At 34.4% G+C, this 16,577-nt stretch overlaps 1 long non-coding RNA gene across 1 annotated transcript in view; it reads right to left on the reverse strand.

Annotated features, from left to right (window-relative positions):
• Positions 1-16,577, reverse strand: part of LOC135838058 (uncharacterized) — a 66,868-nt gene that overhangs the window by 42,806 nt on the left and 7,485 nt on the right. Inside the window, exons 5-7 of the long non-coding RNA XR_010557306.1 lie at positions 13,995-14,095; positions 7,938-8,091; positions 7,712-7,826 (exon numbers count right to left, since the gene is read on the reverse strand). This is a non-coding gene — a long non-coding RNA (uncharacterized LOC135838058). The remainder of the gene's footprint in view (positions 1-7,711; positions 7,827-7,937; positions 8,092-13,994; positions 14,096-16,577) is intronic.

The following is a 16,577-nucleotide window of genomic DNA, read 5'->3' on the forward strand; positions in this document are numbered from 1 at the left end:
GGTAGGAATTCGGATAATAACCATCTATATCATTTATGCTTAATCTCACTCTATCAATTTTGAAACTAAGATAATGTTCACATGTCCGTGTTTGAAACTGAGGCGCAACTTTGATCGCGTTCTTTGACCTTTTATGTACTATTTTGAAACTAAGGGACCTCAGAAATGGAAAGAGGGTTAAAAATCCTGTATGTATCAAAACCTAACTGATCTAGACAGCTTCAATTTCAAATTATTTTCATCTTGGTTTCAAAATCAGACAAGTGCATTTTCAGGTTCTTTTTAATAGTGGTGGGGGGTGATGGTGGAAGGATATTTTTTGTATTTTTGTTACTCAGTATCATCACTACAATTTGTCAAATATCCCCCACCTTTACAATGCTGTATATTTTTGTAACAAAAAACATAGATTTTCTCAAAATCAACCCTGTGGCGTTTGTCTAACTTTGTCACCAAGCTCCTCACTTGATCTTTTTCCTAGTGCCTCCTCTGCTGCTCTCTGTACAATAGTTTTCAGGCATACCCACTCCTTTTCTACGTCCTCTTCTATCAGTAAGTATTTTTCATTTATTTCCATTTTTCTTTTGTACAGCCAGTTGTTACTGAATCATTAAATGAGTTGATGTTGAGCTGCATCTGTGTACATTCAGTTGTCTTTCCTATGTTGTTGACTCTAATGGCTGCTTCGAGGAGATGGTGATCTGATCTGAATCTGATGCGGTAGCCCCAAAATACCCGCACATCTAACATTGTTTTCTTGGCATGCGGATGTTCACCACCACATAATCAATTAGGTATTGACTCTTGGTCTCTAGCCGCCCATGTGATTTTATGGCATTTCTTATGTTTGTAGAACCAGTTCATAATTGCGAAGTTGTTATAGCTTGAGATGTCAATCAGCCTTTTCTCATTCTTATACACTGTGATTTCTCCGTGTCTTCCAACCACTTTATCGTTTTCACTTGACCCTGTTCTTGCATTGAGGTCTCCTATTACAAAAATGCTGCGTTTTGGGTTCATCTTGTCGATGGTCTTTTGGAGCTGTTTGTAGAACTTGTCACTTTCCTCCTCTTTGCCTTCCTCTAGAGCCTTGTTTCTTCAAAAAATAAGACAGAGTTTTGAAAAAATTGGATTTTTGAACATCAAAAAAAAAGTCAAAAGTGACCTTCATCTTTTTCCAAAATGAAAAGATTCCAGATTTTGAGCTCCCTCGTCATTTTATTCGACAAAATTTGTTCATAATTTTTTCTCATAGTTTAGGAAAATTATTCTATTGGGACACGTGAGGTAGAAAGCTGAATTTTGGTATATATACTGGTCCATTTTTGTGACTTATTCATTAAAACCCTAAAAAAATCAGAAGTTTTTGAATCTCCTGCTTAAAAAATAAAATTTTATCAAACTGGAAAACATCAAATTTTTGGAAACTTTCATAAAAATTGCTCAAAAATCAAGACTAGGTATTCTCCAATTCTGGCAAAAAATCGGGACTTTTTCAAATTTCTGACAAATTTTAACGGGCAAAAATTGAGATTTTTAAAAACAATTTTCTCGGCTAAAATCAGGACTATTATAAAATTTCTGGAAACAAATCAGGACTTTTTTCAAACTCTGGCAAAAAATCTTTTTTTGAAAACTCGACTAATATAAGGACTTTTTTCCCATTTTTGGCAAAAAATCAGACTTTTTAAAAACCTCTGGTTAAAAACTGGAAATTTTTCGAATTCCAGGCAAAAATCAGGACTTTTTAAAATCCTAAAAGAATCAAGTTTTTTTTGAATATTGCAAAACCCAAGACTTTTTCTGAAATTTTTACAAAAATCATGATTTTGGACAATAAATTACGTCTTGTTTGCAGTTTTGACTAGAAAGTAGGACTACCTAAATTTTACGCAAAAATACATTTGATGAGAATTGGGGGGGAGGGGGCTTATTTGATTTGTAATAGGGGAGATTAAGAACGCACACAATTTCAGAAGTCTTTCTCAAGAAGGTATCCGGACCCACGTTTTCAAATTTTTGTGAATTTTGTGAGTTCCGTACCCCCCCTCACCCCCTCTCCCCGGTCCAAAAAATAGCACTTCGCTACGTCCTTATATCTACCCTCAACCAAAAGAAATGTCTCCCAAACCTATTCGGACTGTTGTCGGATACACCTTTGCGTATAAATAATCGTACCCAACCCTTATTTGGCGCTATTAAAAATGCATTGGAATAAATCTCGATCCATTAACTGTAAATAAGGCGTTCAAATCAATTCACGTGCCCTGCGCAATGATTCGTCGTTCATCGTATCATCGTTGGTCGTTTACGTGTACGAAAATTTCCTTCTCAAAGTGATCCTATGTAACCCAATTACCACGTGGACGATTAGGAGAAAATATTGAAACGGCGCCAGAGCCGATTACGGTTGACGATTTCGCACAGTAGCGAATAATTACCAACTAATTTCCATACACAGAAAGTTTTTGGGGGCGGACGTCGTCGTCGTCGTCGACGTTCCCATCGCTCGTGCACTACTGACTACACAATACACATGCACGCTAAACGCGAACTCCAACTGCAAAAACGAACGGTCGTTAAAATAAAACACTGATTATAATTCCTATTTTGCTTTTTGATTGAAAAAGAGCACACAATTGACTTCATTAGCCGCACAATCCTTATACTGGATACAAGGTACTACATATACATACGTAAGAGGATAACAGTACACAACAAATACCGTACACACAGCGGTCGTATGTATATATTTGTAACAAGTACCTATAATGTACATAAGTAGTGATACGTGGTACTGTTTTCGAAGAGGGTGTACCACCGCAGACGTATTAGCACAAAAGAGTTAGTGGTTCGAGTAATTGGGGGATATGGTAGTAATACCCTCTTCGTTTATGTTTCAATAACGAGAATCTGCACTCGAAAAAAGGGAGGTTAATGAAAACCCTCCAAGTTGGCTTTTGAATAATAGCTATCTCTTTTCCCAGCTACAGATAGGCTATACACGCTTCATTTACGAGCCGATAATTCGCCTTCCAGTTCCGCGTATACTTCATGGATTTGGATGAGGGGTGACTGGCAAGAGTGCATGGCTCCACATACGTGCTTTGATGATCTGTTTATTGGGTGCTGGGTGGTCACTTTGATTTCGTGTCACGGCGAACGATAAGGTCCACAATTACTATATAGTCAACATAGCTTTCGAGTAAACAAGCCAACAGCTTCCATACAAACAGTCGAAGAAGAAAAAAATGAAAAAATTCATATCCGACTGTTCTTCTAATACGTCGTAATTCAACGATAAAAAGCATTCTAACTCTAACGTAGGTAGGTAGTAGGTACTTGAATTTTCCAACGAACAAACATCTCATCGCTGCCTCTGCCTCTGCATCATTCATCGCAACGACTCGACGTATTTAAATCGTTATATACTACATAAGTTATCTCAGGTAATGGGAGAATTTTCATCCATTTACAAAAGTTTAGTTCAAGTCCATTCGGTAGAATTTTCTCTTTTTTTTTTCCTCCTACTTTTTCATCTTCGACCTCATCATTATACCGTGAAAAACGAAAAACGAATAGCGAAGAATGCGATGCCGTGTTTTGCACAAGTACGCCATTATTTGGAGTCCCTTCAGGGAGCAAAACAGCACTTGAAAATCCTTTTCTGCGATCTTTTCAATAAAATGCAGCCGCACGCTTCAACTCTCTCTCAGTGGTTGGTTTTTGCGAAATAGCTACACCGTGTTTCGAAAATATTCTCGTCGTTTATCCATTTCGCAGAGTTTTTCTTCGATTTGGGGGTCGGTCGACGAAATAAGATCGGGGCGATGTGAGTATAGATCCCAGGTAGATCATCACTGTCATCAGGTAAGATGAGCTATTTTTTCAAAATTACTCCAACAAAGCGTCTCACAAACAGGTCAATACGTCAAAGCAGTAAAATTTCCAGCAGAAAATATTTTCAATTTGGATGAGAACTGAAGAAGAGGGCGAATAATCGAATCGAAAATATAAGGTACCTATCTTTCAAGATAACATTTTTTCACGTAAACATTTTTTTTCATAGGACTTGCACGAACTTTTTCATACTTTACAAAGGTAGATCGAAAGATCATGCGAAAATTTACCACCAGTCAAAATTTCAAATGCTAAAGTGGGTTTTTAGATTTTTGGTGAATTTTTGAAAATCGAATTTAGGCCAAAAATGAAGGGAAATAATCAAAATTTTACCAAATTGGCCAAAAGAAAGCTGAAATTTGGGATATACCATATTTTCGACCTGCCAAATCGATTGGAAACGGTTTCAACCCGTTTTGAGCAGTTCTGGAGCCTCCAGCAGATTTTTGAAACTCGAAACTGAGATAGAGAGTCGAAATTTATTCTGCAAACTAATTCTAACACACTCTGAAGACGACTTCAGGTGTGTTTAAGTCATTTTAGAGCCTCCAACGACTTTTTTGAAAACTACTGGAGCCTCCAGCCGATTTTTGAAACTTTAAATTTCCTCAAAATTTCATCAAACTGAGATAGAGAGTCGAAATTTACTCTACGCTCCAATTTTAACACCCTCAGACCACTTTAGGCGGGTTCAAGCCATTTTAGAGCCTCCAGCGACTTTTTTGAAAATTACTGGAACCTCCAGTAGATTTTTGAAACTTGAAATTTCCCCAACATTAATTTATCAAATGGAGTTGGCAAGCTGAAATTTACTTTGCAGACTTCATAGTGGTTTCAAATGGTTTTGAAGCTTCCATGCTACTTTTAGGAAACCTGAACCCTCCAGCAGATTTTTGAAACTTTGAATTTTCACAAAATTTCATCAAATGGAGATGGAAAGCCGAAATTTACTAAACACTTCAATTGTAACACCCTCTGAAAACGACTTCTGGTAGATTTCAAGTCATTTTAGAGCCTCCAACGAATTTTTTGAAAATTTTGGAGCCTACAGTAGATTTTTGAAACTTGAAATTTCCCCAAAATTTCATCAAACTGAGATAGAGAGTCGAAATTCATTCTGCAAACTAATTTCAATACGCTACGAAGTTGACTGCTGGTGAATTTCAAATTGATTTGGAGCCTCCAGCAACTTTTTGAAAAGTTGTATGACTTTTTTTTGGAAAATTGAAATTTCCTTGAAGTAGCTGGAAGCTTTAAAACCATTTGAAACCACCATGTAGTCTGCGAAATAAATTTCGGCTTGACAAATCCATTTGATAAATTAATGTTGGGGAAATTTCAAGTTTCAAAAATCTGCTGGAGGCTCCAGTAATTTTCAAAAAGTCGCTGGAGGCTCCAAAACGACTTGAAATTCACTTGCAGTACTTCGTAGCGTATTGAAATTAGTTTTCAGAATAAATTTCAGCTTTACAACTCCAATTTGATGGAACTTTGTGGGAATTTCGAGTTTAAAAAATCTGCTGGAGGCTCCAGAACTGCTCAAAACGGGTTGCAACCGTTTCCAATCGATTTGGCAGGTCGAAAATAAGGTATATCCCAAATTTCAGCTTTCTTGGTCAATTTGGTAAAATTTTGATTTTTTCCCTCATTTTTGGCCTAAATTCGATTTTCAAAAATTCACCAAAAATCGAAAAACGCACTTTAGCACTTGAAATTTTGGCAGGTGGTAAATTTTTGCATGATCTTTCGATCTACCTTTGTAAAGTATGAAAAAGTTCGTGCAAGTCCTATGTTGAAACGCAAAATCTGTGATTTCGGCTGACCTGTCAATCAAAATGGCCGCGATGTTGTAAGTAAGGCCAACTTTTTTTTGGCAAGTTTGCCTTAAAATTTTCCTTAGGATGTCCCCTTTAAGAAAAAAGTTGTCCCGGTGGATCGGCGGGGAGGGGGGGTGCAATTACTCCTATGGTCATATGCCGGACTTTAATGTTTTGCGATCATGACAAAACAAAAAAAACTTATCCAATTTTGAAATTCTTTTACGAAATCAAGACTATTTTTTGAAGTTTTTGACAAAAAAAAAAGGTGTAACTTTTATTAAATCTCGGGGGAAAAATGTGTTCTTAAAGCAAGTTTGGAAGAAGAATGACTTTTTTTTGCAATTTCAGCAGAAAAGCGAGACATATTATTGCAATTTTGAGGGAATGCAAAACTTTCTGCAATTCTGTCAGAAATAGGACTTTTTTTTTTTGCAATTTTGGCAGAAAATTAAAACTCAATTTCAATTCTTGAAAAAAAGTAAGTAAAAACTTTTTTAGAACAATGCAAGAAAAATATTTTTTTTATTTATTACCTGCACTTTCAAAGGAAAATATACCTTTTCTGGGAAGGGGAGGGGGAAATTTTTCGACAAATTAGCAACATTTTTAAAAATTTGTCAACAATAGATATAATTATGTAAAAAAAATTATTACCATTTTGAAATTCTGGCAAACATTTTTTGCAAAATCAATAAAAATGGATTTTTTTTTCTTAAATTTGACAGAAAAGTGAGACTTTTTTGCAATTTTTGACTATAATGAGCAAAACTTCTTTTCTATCTCAAAAAAATTTACAACTATGATACAAAAAGCAACGATTCTTTGGCAATTCATAAATATATTACATATTTTGGGACTCTGAAAAAAATCAAAACGTTTTCGCAATTTTGATCTAAAAAGAAAGAATTTATGACACTTCTTGACTAAAAAACAAAAAAACTTCCTTCGAACATTTTTCTACACTTTTGAAAGAAAATTAATCTAAAAAAACAAAAAAAAATGAAAGAAAAACAGAAAATTTGATATTTTATAGAAATTATATCGCTTTATAATACAGCAAGACGTTTTTGCAATTTTAGAATGAAATTTGAAAATTACTTTTTTTTGCAATTTTGTTTGAAAAAACTGAAAGATTTTTCGATTTTGACAAAAACAGCAAGATTTTTTGCAATGTTTGCAGAAATGCAAAACTTTTTCGGAAATTTTGACAAAAAAAGCAAGGCTAGCTTTTGAAATTTTGCTAAAAGCAGCATTATCATTGTGCAATTTTGGCAGAAAAATAATTTGATGGCGTGATTTGCAGAAATTTAACACCTTTTTTTTTTGCAATTTTAAATAAAAATGAAAAAAGCAAAATTTAAAAAAATAAATTATGAAAAAAATAAAATATTGACAGAAAATCAAGCCCTTTTCGCAATTCTTGTAAAATAGAAAAGCAAGTTTCTTTTTTGGAAATTTTGGCAAAAAAAATAAAACTTTTGCAATTTTTTAGGAAAAAACAAGATTTTTCTGAAATTATGATTGCAAAAAAAAGTAGTAGGTACCTACTTACTATTTCACAGTTTTGGCAAGAAAAAGCATATTTTCGCTAGTGCAACAATAAATCAGGATTTTTTTTTTTGCAATGTTGGCAAAAATGCAATACTTTTTGTAAACTTTCTCCCCCCCCCCCCCCATCTAACCAAATGACATGAACATGACTGTCGGATAATTGACACATCAACTAAACATTATGTAGGTACATATTTAGAGGATCAGGATCTTGAGACTAACTGCAAAGTGCAGGGAAAATACCTAAAAATCTGAAAATAAGCATTTCAGTGATTTTTGTACATTTTGGAGACCATAATAATTATACAGACTTCTTCTACCCACCCCCCTCCCCCCACAAAAAAAGAAACCTTTTTCATGACGTAGGCATTCTCTCTAAGCCAACAATCTACGAGTATATACGTTCATATTATTTCTATATGCAAAAAATATGTACTCACGAGATCATCTTCAATTTCATGAATCTTCAATATACATTCATCGTATAAATTAACACAATTGCGAAGACAACCTTGATCCAAAATCTTCGAAGAGAATGCAACATAAAACAGGTATCTAAAATGGGAAAAAATTGCAATATGGTAATTAATATAGATCATTGATCCGCAAAAGAGTCCGTAGTAGTACATATTTCAATCGTCGAGTAAATCAGCGAAAACTGCACACCTGGGCTGAGACGAGAACGTAATCGAAATCGAAATTGATCTGTTGATTGAAATAGGTCGATATTTTTGTAATTTTTCGATGTGCTTTCTCCTGAGTTTTCAATCACTATATTACAATAAATCGACAGCTTGATATGGAACATCGTTTTAAAAATCTGAAATCAAGAATACAGTTCAATTTTAGTTCAAATAGGTAGGTACCCAGCTCGAGTAAAATATACACCTATTCGTACTGATGAAACAACTCGACACTGGCGCCACGAATTCCAGCACCATTCTCATCACCCTGTGCAAATTATTTATTAATACGTCAGCTCACACAGATAGGGAGGAGGGGGACACCACGCGATGCTAAAAGTCTAAAAGATCAAAAAAAAAAAAAAACGCTGAAAAATCCACAGCGAACTTGGGTATTATACGAGTAACTACGATATACGGCGATGAAAACTTAACGAGTAATTAAAAAGCGCGACTTTTAGTCATTAGCGAAGCACCCGTAAGGTAAATGTTCTATTACGCGAATAAAAATTCCGCGAAAATTACACACACACACACAAACCAGATGAGACACACAAGTACCATCGTCGTTATATTTTTCGTGTCGTTTTATTCTCCTTTGTGAACGTTATCATTAATTAAGACGCCTTCGCGTTTACATGTTGGAAAATTTTTTTCTTTCTGAATAAAGAGCTTCGATCTTTGATGTCGGTCGCTGACGAGGAATCAAGTACCTACCTACTACCTACTCTAGCCCCGTGTTTTATATACCAGAATCCCGACAGCGCCATGCTATGCAAGTCCCCCCAAGCGCCAGCGTATACCGCAATTTCTGAATAAATAAAATGAAAAAAATAATGATTATCATTATTATCAAAAAGCGTGCAATTTTCATACATCCAACGACAACGTATACAACTCATCATCGTAAAAGTCGTCTGATGATGAAATAAAACTCGCAAATCACCACGCAGCGTGGAGTATATAAAATAAACTTTACGTAAATCTGAGTTCACGTCTTTTATAGATACACTCGTAGGAAAATGTTACAATTTGCAATTGTGTGTAGAGATTGCAAATTACGTCGAAAATACCGAATTATACTTAAAGGGTGTCAGCGTCGGCTATTAAGGCGACAAACAAATAAATGTATACGTTGAATAACGTTTTCAAACACAAATTAGTTGTTTCATCGCGTATATTTCCAAGCTACTCGTAAATTGGTATCTTGTGATCGTATTAAAACACCAGCTCTCCCTTCGCTTCGTCGCGTTTATTTTTCTATCTCAGCGGTTGACAAATCTGCAATTGAAAAGGCTAAACGCATTCGTTCGTAATTTCATCGCAACTTCTCTTCTATCCTATATACGTTTCATTCCTGACTCACTATCAGCCGCTCTACACTCTACAGGGTGTCCAATCTTTTAGAGAGAGTTTTCCCCTACTTTATCCACATTTTTCGATCAATTTGCCCATCTTTCCAGTAAGTGAAAGTGGGATCAAACTCAAATTACCTGTTACCTGTTGGTTTCTCAAAATAGCAACTTTAGTAACCAAAAAAGCTAGGAAAAGTCACCAGAAAGTAACCAAAAAATTTCTAATGTGAAAAAAAAGATGTCACCAAAAAACGTTAATCTAAAAACATTACATTTTATTTTGGATTAACAAAAAAAAACGATAAAACGTTAACACACATTTCCAAAAAAAAGAAAGAAAAAAAAATGAAAAAATAATTTTGCTAAAATTTAAGAAGTTGAAAAAAAACGAGGATTTCAGACTAAAAATTCGATTAAAATTAGAAAAACTCTTTCGAAAAAATTGGAGTACAAAGCACCAAAATTTAAGAAAAAAATATAAAAATTGAAAAAAAAACTCACGATTGAAAATTCACGATAAAATTGCAGAAACTTGACAAAACTTTAGGCACAAAAAAACATGAAAATTCGTGGAAAATAATCGAAAAATTGGAAAATAGAGTCTATGAGATTTCAAAAGAATGAAACGTGAAACAAATAAAAAAAAACAAAAAATTCAAAATAAATCATCAAGTCTCAAAGTCCAAAAAAAATTCTCAAAAACTCGAACAAAATCTATAAAAAAGGCAATTCCACAAACATTTGAGCAGAAAAAATTACAGGAATTTGGGAGAAAATTAGGAGGGGATTTTAATAAATTACACAAAATTAAGATAAGCTGGAATAAATAAGAGAAAACAATACAATTTTTTTGCAGGTTTAGCAAAAAAAAAAACAACCCTGATTTACAATCTTCGTAAAAAATCAAAACTTATTTTTGCAATATTGTAACAAAAAAAATATTTTATTTATTTATTTTTTTTTTTTGTAATTTTAGCTGAACCTAGAGCGAGACTTTACAACGCAATTTTTGAGAATATTTTTTTTTGCAATTTTGACAGAAAAGGCTGGATCATTTTGTGATTTATGTAGACAGAAAAGCAAGATGGCCTCTTGGGCCAACTTGAGGTAAGTACAATCTACACTACAACTGCCAGTCCCAGGAGTAGAGAAGACAAACCTTAAGAGAGGTTTGGAGAGTCCATGTTGCAGAGGCTGGTAACTTATCTTTGGCAGGGTGGAAGCTGAGGATGAGGCTAAGACCAAACCTAACATCTTGGTATGTGCCCAGCATCAAAGCTGCAACCTGAATGGGCTACAACATCAAGCCATCTCAAGAAGTAGGGGAGAGGAGAAAACAATTGGAAAATATCCCTGAAGCAGCAACAGGAAGAGCAGTGAAGCTTGCGAACCCCAATACTCAAGAGTCATATAAATACTTCTAGTGCTAGACACGAATCCTGCACGAAAGCAAGAATTTGGCGCTATAACCAAACTTTGGGAAAGTTGGCTTGATGGCGCAGAGGGCAGCCCCCTCATCAAGCTATACAAAAAACATGGCTGCATATAATCCAACGTATTTGTGTAAAACTTGGTCACCGTGTGGTTTGGCCATTTCTAAGCATCTGGAGTATATTTCTTGAGAAAACAGAAATAAGAAGAAAGTGAAACCGACTGGAAAATCAGGGAACCCTGTTGGGCAGCAGGCAAAAAAGCCCACACTATGGAAGAAACAAAACAGGCTGAAGATTGCTACCTGGAATGTGTGAGGAATAAATGGAAAAGAAGAGGAGCTGGAATACATCTTGATACAGAGAAACATGAAACATCAACATAGCTGTTATCATGGAAACCAAGAAAAAGGGCAGCAGCACTGATGAACGAGGAGAATTCACCCGAGTATAATTATGCTGGAGTAGGAAAAGCTGAATGTGCCAGAGCAGGGATTATGATTTATACCCGGAACGGACTCAAAGACAACATCCAGGCATATGTGACGCGGCACGACAAAATCGACCTTCGAACTGAAAACAAGTTTTTGAGTTATGGGGGGTTAAAGTTTTCAGTCCAGTTCTGCTCGTTTAGCGGAAGCGCTTTGCGTTCTAATCATGTTCTCCGGATAAACTGAGCTAAACATAGTCTTGGATAACGTTTCTTGCCTGTTTTGTGCGAATATCACTGGGTAAAATGGTTATTTACATTGATACAGAGGGCTCAGTCATGATTGCGCTCATTTTTTCAAGTTTTTTTTTATTTTTTCATTATTTTCAATTTTAAAATCGATCTGGAGGCGAAACAAAACGTTCTACGAGAAAAATACATCGAGCAAAGTTGTAGAGAATTAAATTTCCAAAAACCTACAAGAGGTTTATTTTTCTCCAAAATGCATAGTTTTTCCGTTTTTCTCAAAAAACAGAAATTTTATGGTAATCATCATGAGGTTATTTTTCTCGTAGAACGCTTTGTTTCGATTCCAGGTTGATTTAAAAGTTAAAATAATGAAACAATTAAAAAAAAATCAAAAAAATGAGCACACTTCTGACTGGATTACCATGTACATGTAGCTATGCAAATCATAGGGACTTCTGGGTGGTTTTAAATGATTTTTGAATGTCCAAGGACCAAAAATCCGTCAAAAAGTGAAAAATATTTTTTTCAGTCGGAAGGTCGATTTTGTTGTGCCGCGTCACATATATGTAGAATATGGAGTGAAAGACAAATTGAGATAAATCTGAAGTTTGGGAACCAAGATATTTCAGTGATTGGCGTATATGCTCCAGAGGATGGCAAAGAGGAGGAAAGTGACAAGTTCTACAAACAGCTCCAAAAGACCATCGACAAGATGAACCCAAAAACGCAGCATTTTTGTAATAGGAGACCTCACAAAATACTTGGAAAGATGCTAGCAAGAAGAATTGAGAGCCATGCAGAGCCAATAATATTGGAATGCCAAAAAGGGATTTTGAAAGGAAAGATCATGCATAGATGGGGTATATGCAACAAAGCTGCTGATGGAGAAGATATGAGAATTTGCTGACAATGCCTGTACAACAATTGTAGACGTCAACATTTACATCGACTATGTTTTTTTCCAACATGATGATGGAAAAGTGACCAATAAGTTATTTAATAGGAATCTTCTGTCCGTAAAGAAGCCAGGTTAATGAAAATTTTTGAAATTTTCTCATTATTTCTGATACCTCAACATGCGATGTCAACATGTTGATGTAAAATTCGATGCTCAAAATTTACATCCACAACTATGTCAACCAATTTTTCAGAATTAAAAATTCTGTTTCAGTGTTTTTAAAAGCTCAGTAAACATTTGAAAAGATGATCTTTGTTTGAAGGGAGAAAAATTTTTTAATGGCCTTGATAAAATTATTCACTTTTCCATAATTTGGAGTTGTCGATGTTATGTCGATGTGAAAGTCGATCGTCCACAAATACATCGACACTAACATCGACCAAATTTTCAAAGATTTCTCAAATTTGAAAAATTAGGTTGATATTGTGGATGTACTTGTATTTGTTGATGTCGAATTACACATCAACATTAACATCGACATGTTGTCGACATGAAAATGTATTAGTTTAGTACTCTTAGATAACCTATTGCACCTTTCAGTATAAAGAGTTTAATGTTCAACTATACTGAATATGGACTTTCTGTCTGTACTTCTCAGAGATGGCCTCCGCGTTGATGCTGCTTTCGCTTTCAGCATGGCCAATGGCCATCTAAGTGTGTAAGAGAAAATGATATTTGGAAAAAATTTCTATTTTGAAACTAAAGAATAACAATTTTGCGTAGCTTCTTCTCCAGCTCATTTCTGCTATGTACTTTCATAAAGAAACCAAACTATATTTGGAACGAGTAAAGTACGTACGAAAAAAATGAATGAAAACAGCACGCTACGCGACGTTCAATTCGAGCCTATAAATCCGCACTTATCGAGTAGCAGCGAGAGCGCAGTTAACAACCGCAATTCGGAGGGTTGTTTATTTATTCATGATTATTTAACGATCACGCTTGTCGCCGGAGGACGTAATAAAAAAAAGGGAGAATTTCCTCTCTCACCTTAAAATTTATACAGCGTAAATGGTAACACTGTATCTTTAAATTAGCCATAGGGGTGTTAAGTCGAAAACAACGACATCCCTGTACCCCCGAATACATTAACAGCAGTTGCTCATTTTGACACCAATTTACATTTCATCACATTGTTTGCCATCTTCTCATTATGCAAATGACAAACGAAACGCGCCAATTCGTTTCCATTATTACGTCGTCGTGCCATCGCGAATACAAGTTCTTCTTCTTGTATAGCAGGTACCTACACTTTGCGTATTATAAAACCGCACCAGCCATTTTTTGTATCCTCTTCTCTGGTAATTTTCACCTTACAAAATAGCGACGAGGTAGCTCTTTTCTCGTTTACTTATAAAATGAGTCTTGTTTTATTTGACGATGATTTTTCATCCACGGGGGGGGGAATAAAGGTTAAAAAGGGTGTTCGATACTGTGCTATGTACCTTACATATCGCAGGCATATCTAACCAATCAGTAAAATTTTTTCTCTTCTGTTGTAAAATTACCTATTCTGAGCTTTGAGAAGCAAAATCAACGTTCGCGAGAATTTTTTTCTTCACATTGAAATGTTAATTTTATATCGAAGCTTTTGATTATGAATTAGGTAGGTAGGTACCTGTTTGTCTCGATGTTTTTTCCATCATCGCGAATAAAATATCTCAGTCGTTCTTGGTGGATTTCGTTTCGAGATACTGCTCTCCATTTTTAGGGCAAGATCTAAAAAAAAACAAAAAAAAAAGATAACTAAATTAAGAGATGAAATAACTACACGTGATGTGATCATAAAATACATATAACTTATCTATCTAATTAACCACATTGAAAAATCAATTTCTACTCGAAGACCAGGAGGCCTTATCGGAGTAGGTAAGCTAGAGGAATTTCGGTGGGAATTAGGAAGCCAGAGCTGGGAGCTCCAAATTTTGAGAAATCTAAACATGAGCCAAAAACTCATCATACGAGTTCGACTTACATGTAGTCAGGGCTGTTTTTGTAGCGACAGAGACACGCGGGAAAAAATTTCAGAAATATCGAAAAATTGCCACCAATTTTTTTTTTTTTAAATAGAAATTTTATAAAAAAACAGCACTTTTATTTGGCAAACTTTGAAACAAAAAGAGGGTTTTTTGGGCAAGAAAAGCAAAAATCGATGCGTTTTAATGGACGTGTTTTGACAAAAAAGCACAACTTTCTTAGGAATTTTGAAAAAATTGCGACCTTTGCCCAAGTTTCTGATCAAAAAACTACTTCCTGAGAACGCTGATGAAAAAACCTGACAATTTCGACACAAAACAGGAATTTTTTGACACTTTTGGCAAAAATTCCTTTTTTACAACTTCACCAAAAATAGACACTTGAAATATTTTTGACAAAAATGGACCTTTTTTGACAATTGTACCAAAAATAGGCACTTTTGGATAGATATTTTGCCAAGAATTGACCCTTTTTAAAAAATTTTCCCCAAAAATGGACACTTTTTGACTTGGGCAAATATGGCAAACAAAAAAAAAAAATGGAAATGAACACAGAACATTTTACGCAATTTTGGAACAAAAAAAGGGCTTTTTTAAACAGATAAGACGAAAGAATTGTTTGACAATTTTGACAAAAATTGGACCTTTTTAAAACAATTTTACCAAAAATGAGCACTTTTTGACGATTTTCGACCAAAATGGACGTTTTTTGAAAATTGCGCCAAAAATGGACACTTTTTGATTATTTTGCCAAAAATTGATGTTTTTCGAAATTTTTTTTCTCAAAAATTGACACTTGTTGGCAACTTTTTCAAAAATTAAAACTTTTTGACTAGGGCAAGTTTGGCAAAAAAAAAAAAAAAAAAAGACTTGTTTGGCAAATTTTAAAACAAAAATAGTACTTTTACGGCTGGTATTAACGCAAAAATTGATGCTTTTAGGACGTTTTGTCAAAAAAAAACACAAATTACTCAGCAATAAATTACAACCATTGGACTATTTTATCAAAAAACTGGTTCCCGAAAATTTTGACAAAAAACATCACAACTTTTGGCAACTCGCCAAAAATTGACGTTCTCTGACAATTTTGACAAAAAATAGAATTCTTTTCAACAATTTTACTAAAAATAGACCCTTTTAAAAAAATTTCGACAAAAATTGGACCTCTTTAACAATTTTGACAAAATTGGAAAATTTTTGAAAATTATGCCAAAAATGGACATTTATGGACTATTTTGCTAAAAATTGAAATTTTTGACTTTTTTTTCTCAAAAATTTGCACTTTTGATATTGTCCCTCCAAAATTTAAACTTTTTGACAAATTTTCCAAAATTGTCTCTTGGGGCCTCCAAGACTTCTCAAATAGCTAGAAACCGTTTTCAATCGATTCGAGGGTTGAAAATAGGATAAGTAGGTACTTCAAACCAAATTTCAGCTCTTTCAATTTGATAAGCTTAATTAAATTTTCAAAAATTCACCAAAAATCAAAAAATGCACAACATTAGTGAGTACCGAATGTTTTGGAATTCGGGAATTCGAGGTTTTCATGATCACTGATTTTGATTTTTTCAATCAATTCCTCACCCTCCCCCCCCCCCTCCACCTCCACCCAACACTCATCAGTGTTACTGACAGTCAACAAAATGGGACCGAGACAAAAAAGATGACCTTCTGAGTCTTGAAAATTGTTCCCGTTCTTCTAAAGCAATATGTTTTTTTTTTTAATAATAGTGGTCGAAAATTCAAAATTTTTCCAAAAGTTTTTCCAAATGAAAGTCTCTCTCCCTTCTTCAAAAAATGATAGTTTCGTTTTCAAAACAAAAAAGTTTATTCGAGAAATTTTTCTTAAAAAAGATTTTTATACGTTGTCTCAAATTCGAAGTTTTCATTTTTGAAGTCAAGAACAAAAATTTCGTTTCGCGACAAGCAATTTTTGTAGAAAAGTTTTTTAGAGAATTTTTTCCAAAAGTAAAGTTTAACAGCTTCTGTTCCATCAAGTTTCCATTTTCCCTTCAAAAATGAAGTTTTCAGCAAATTATCAGCATTAAAAAATCAAAAAGTGTCCAATGATGTGTCCAATGATGTGCTCCAATGAGAAATTTTTAGGTGCTTTATTTGGTAATTTATCAAATTTAGATGCATTAAATATTTTGATGGGAAAATTTTATTCATTATTGAGGAATAAAATCTGAAAAACTTGTAAGCAACTCGTGTTTCCTTCTCAG

Source organism: Planococcus citri, chromosome 2 (assembly GCF_950023065.1).
Source record: "Planococcus citri chromosome 2, ihPlaCitr1.1, whole genome shotgun sequence".
NCBI classification, from domain to species: domain Eukaryota; kingdom Metazoa; phylum Arthropoda; class Insecta; order Hemiptera; family Pseudococcidae; genus Planococcus; species Planococcus citri.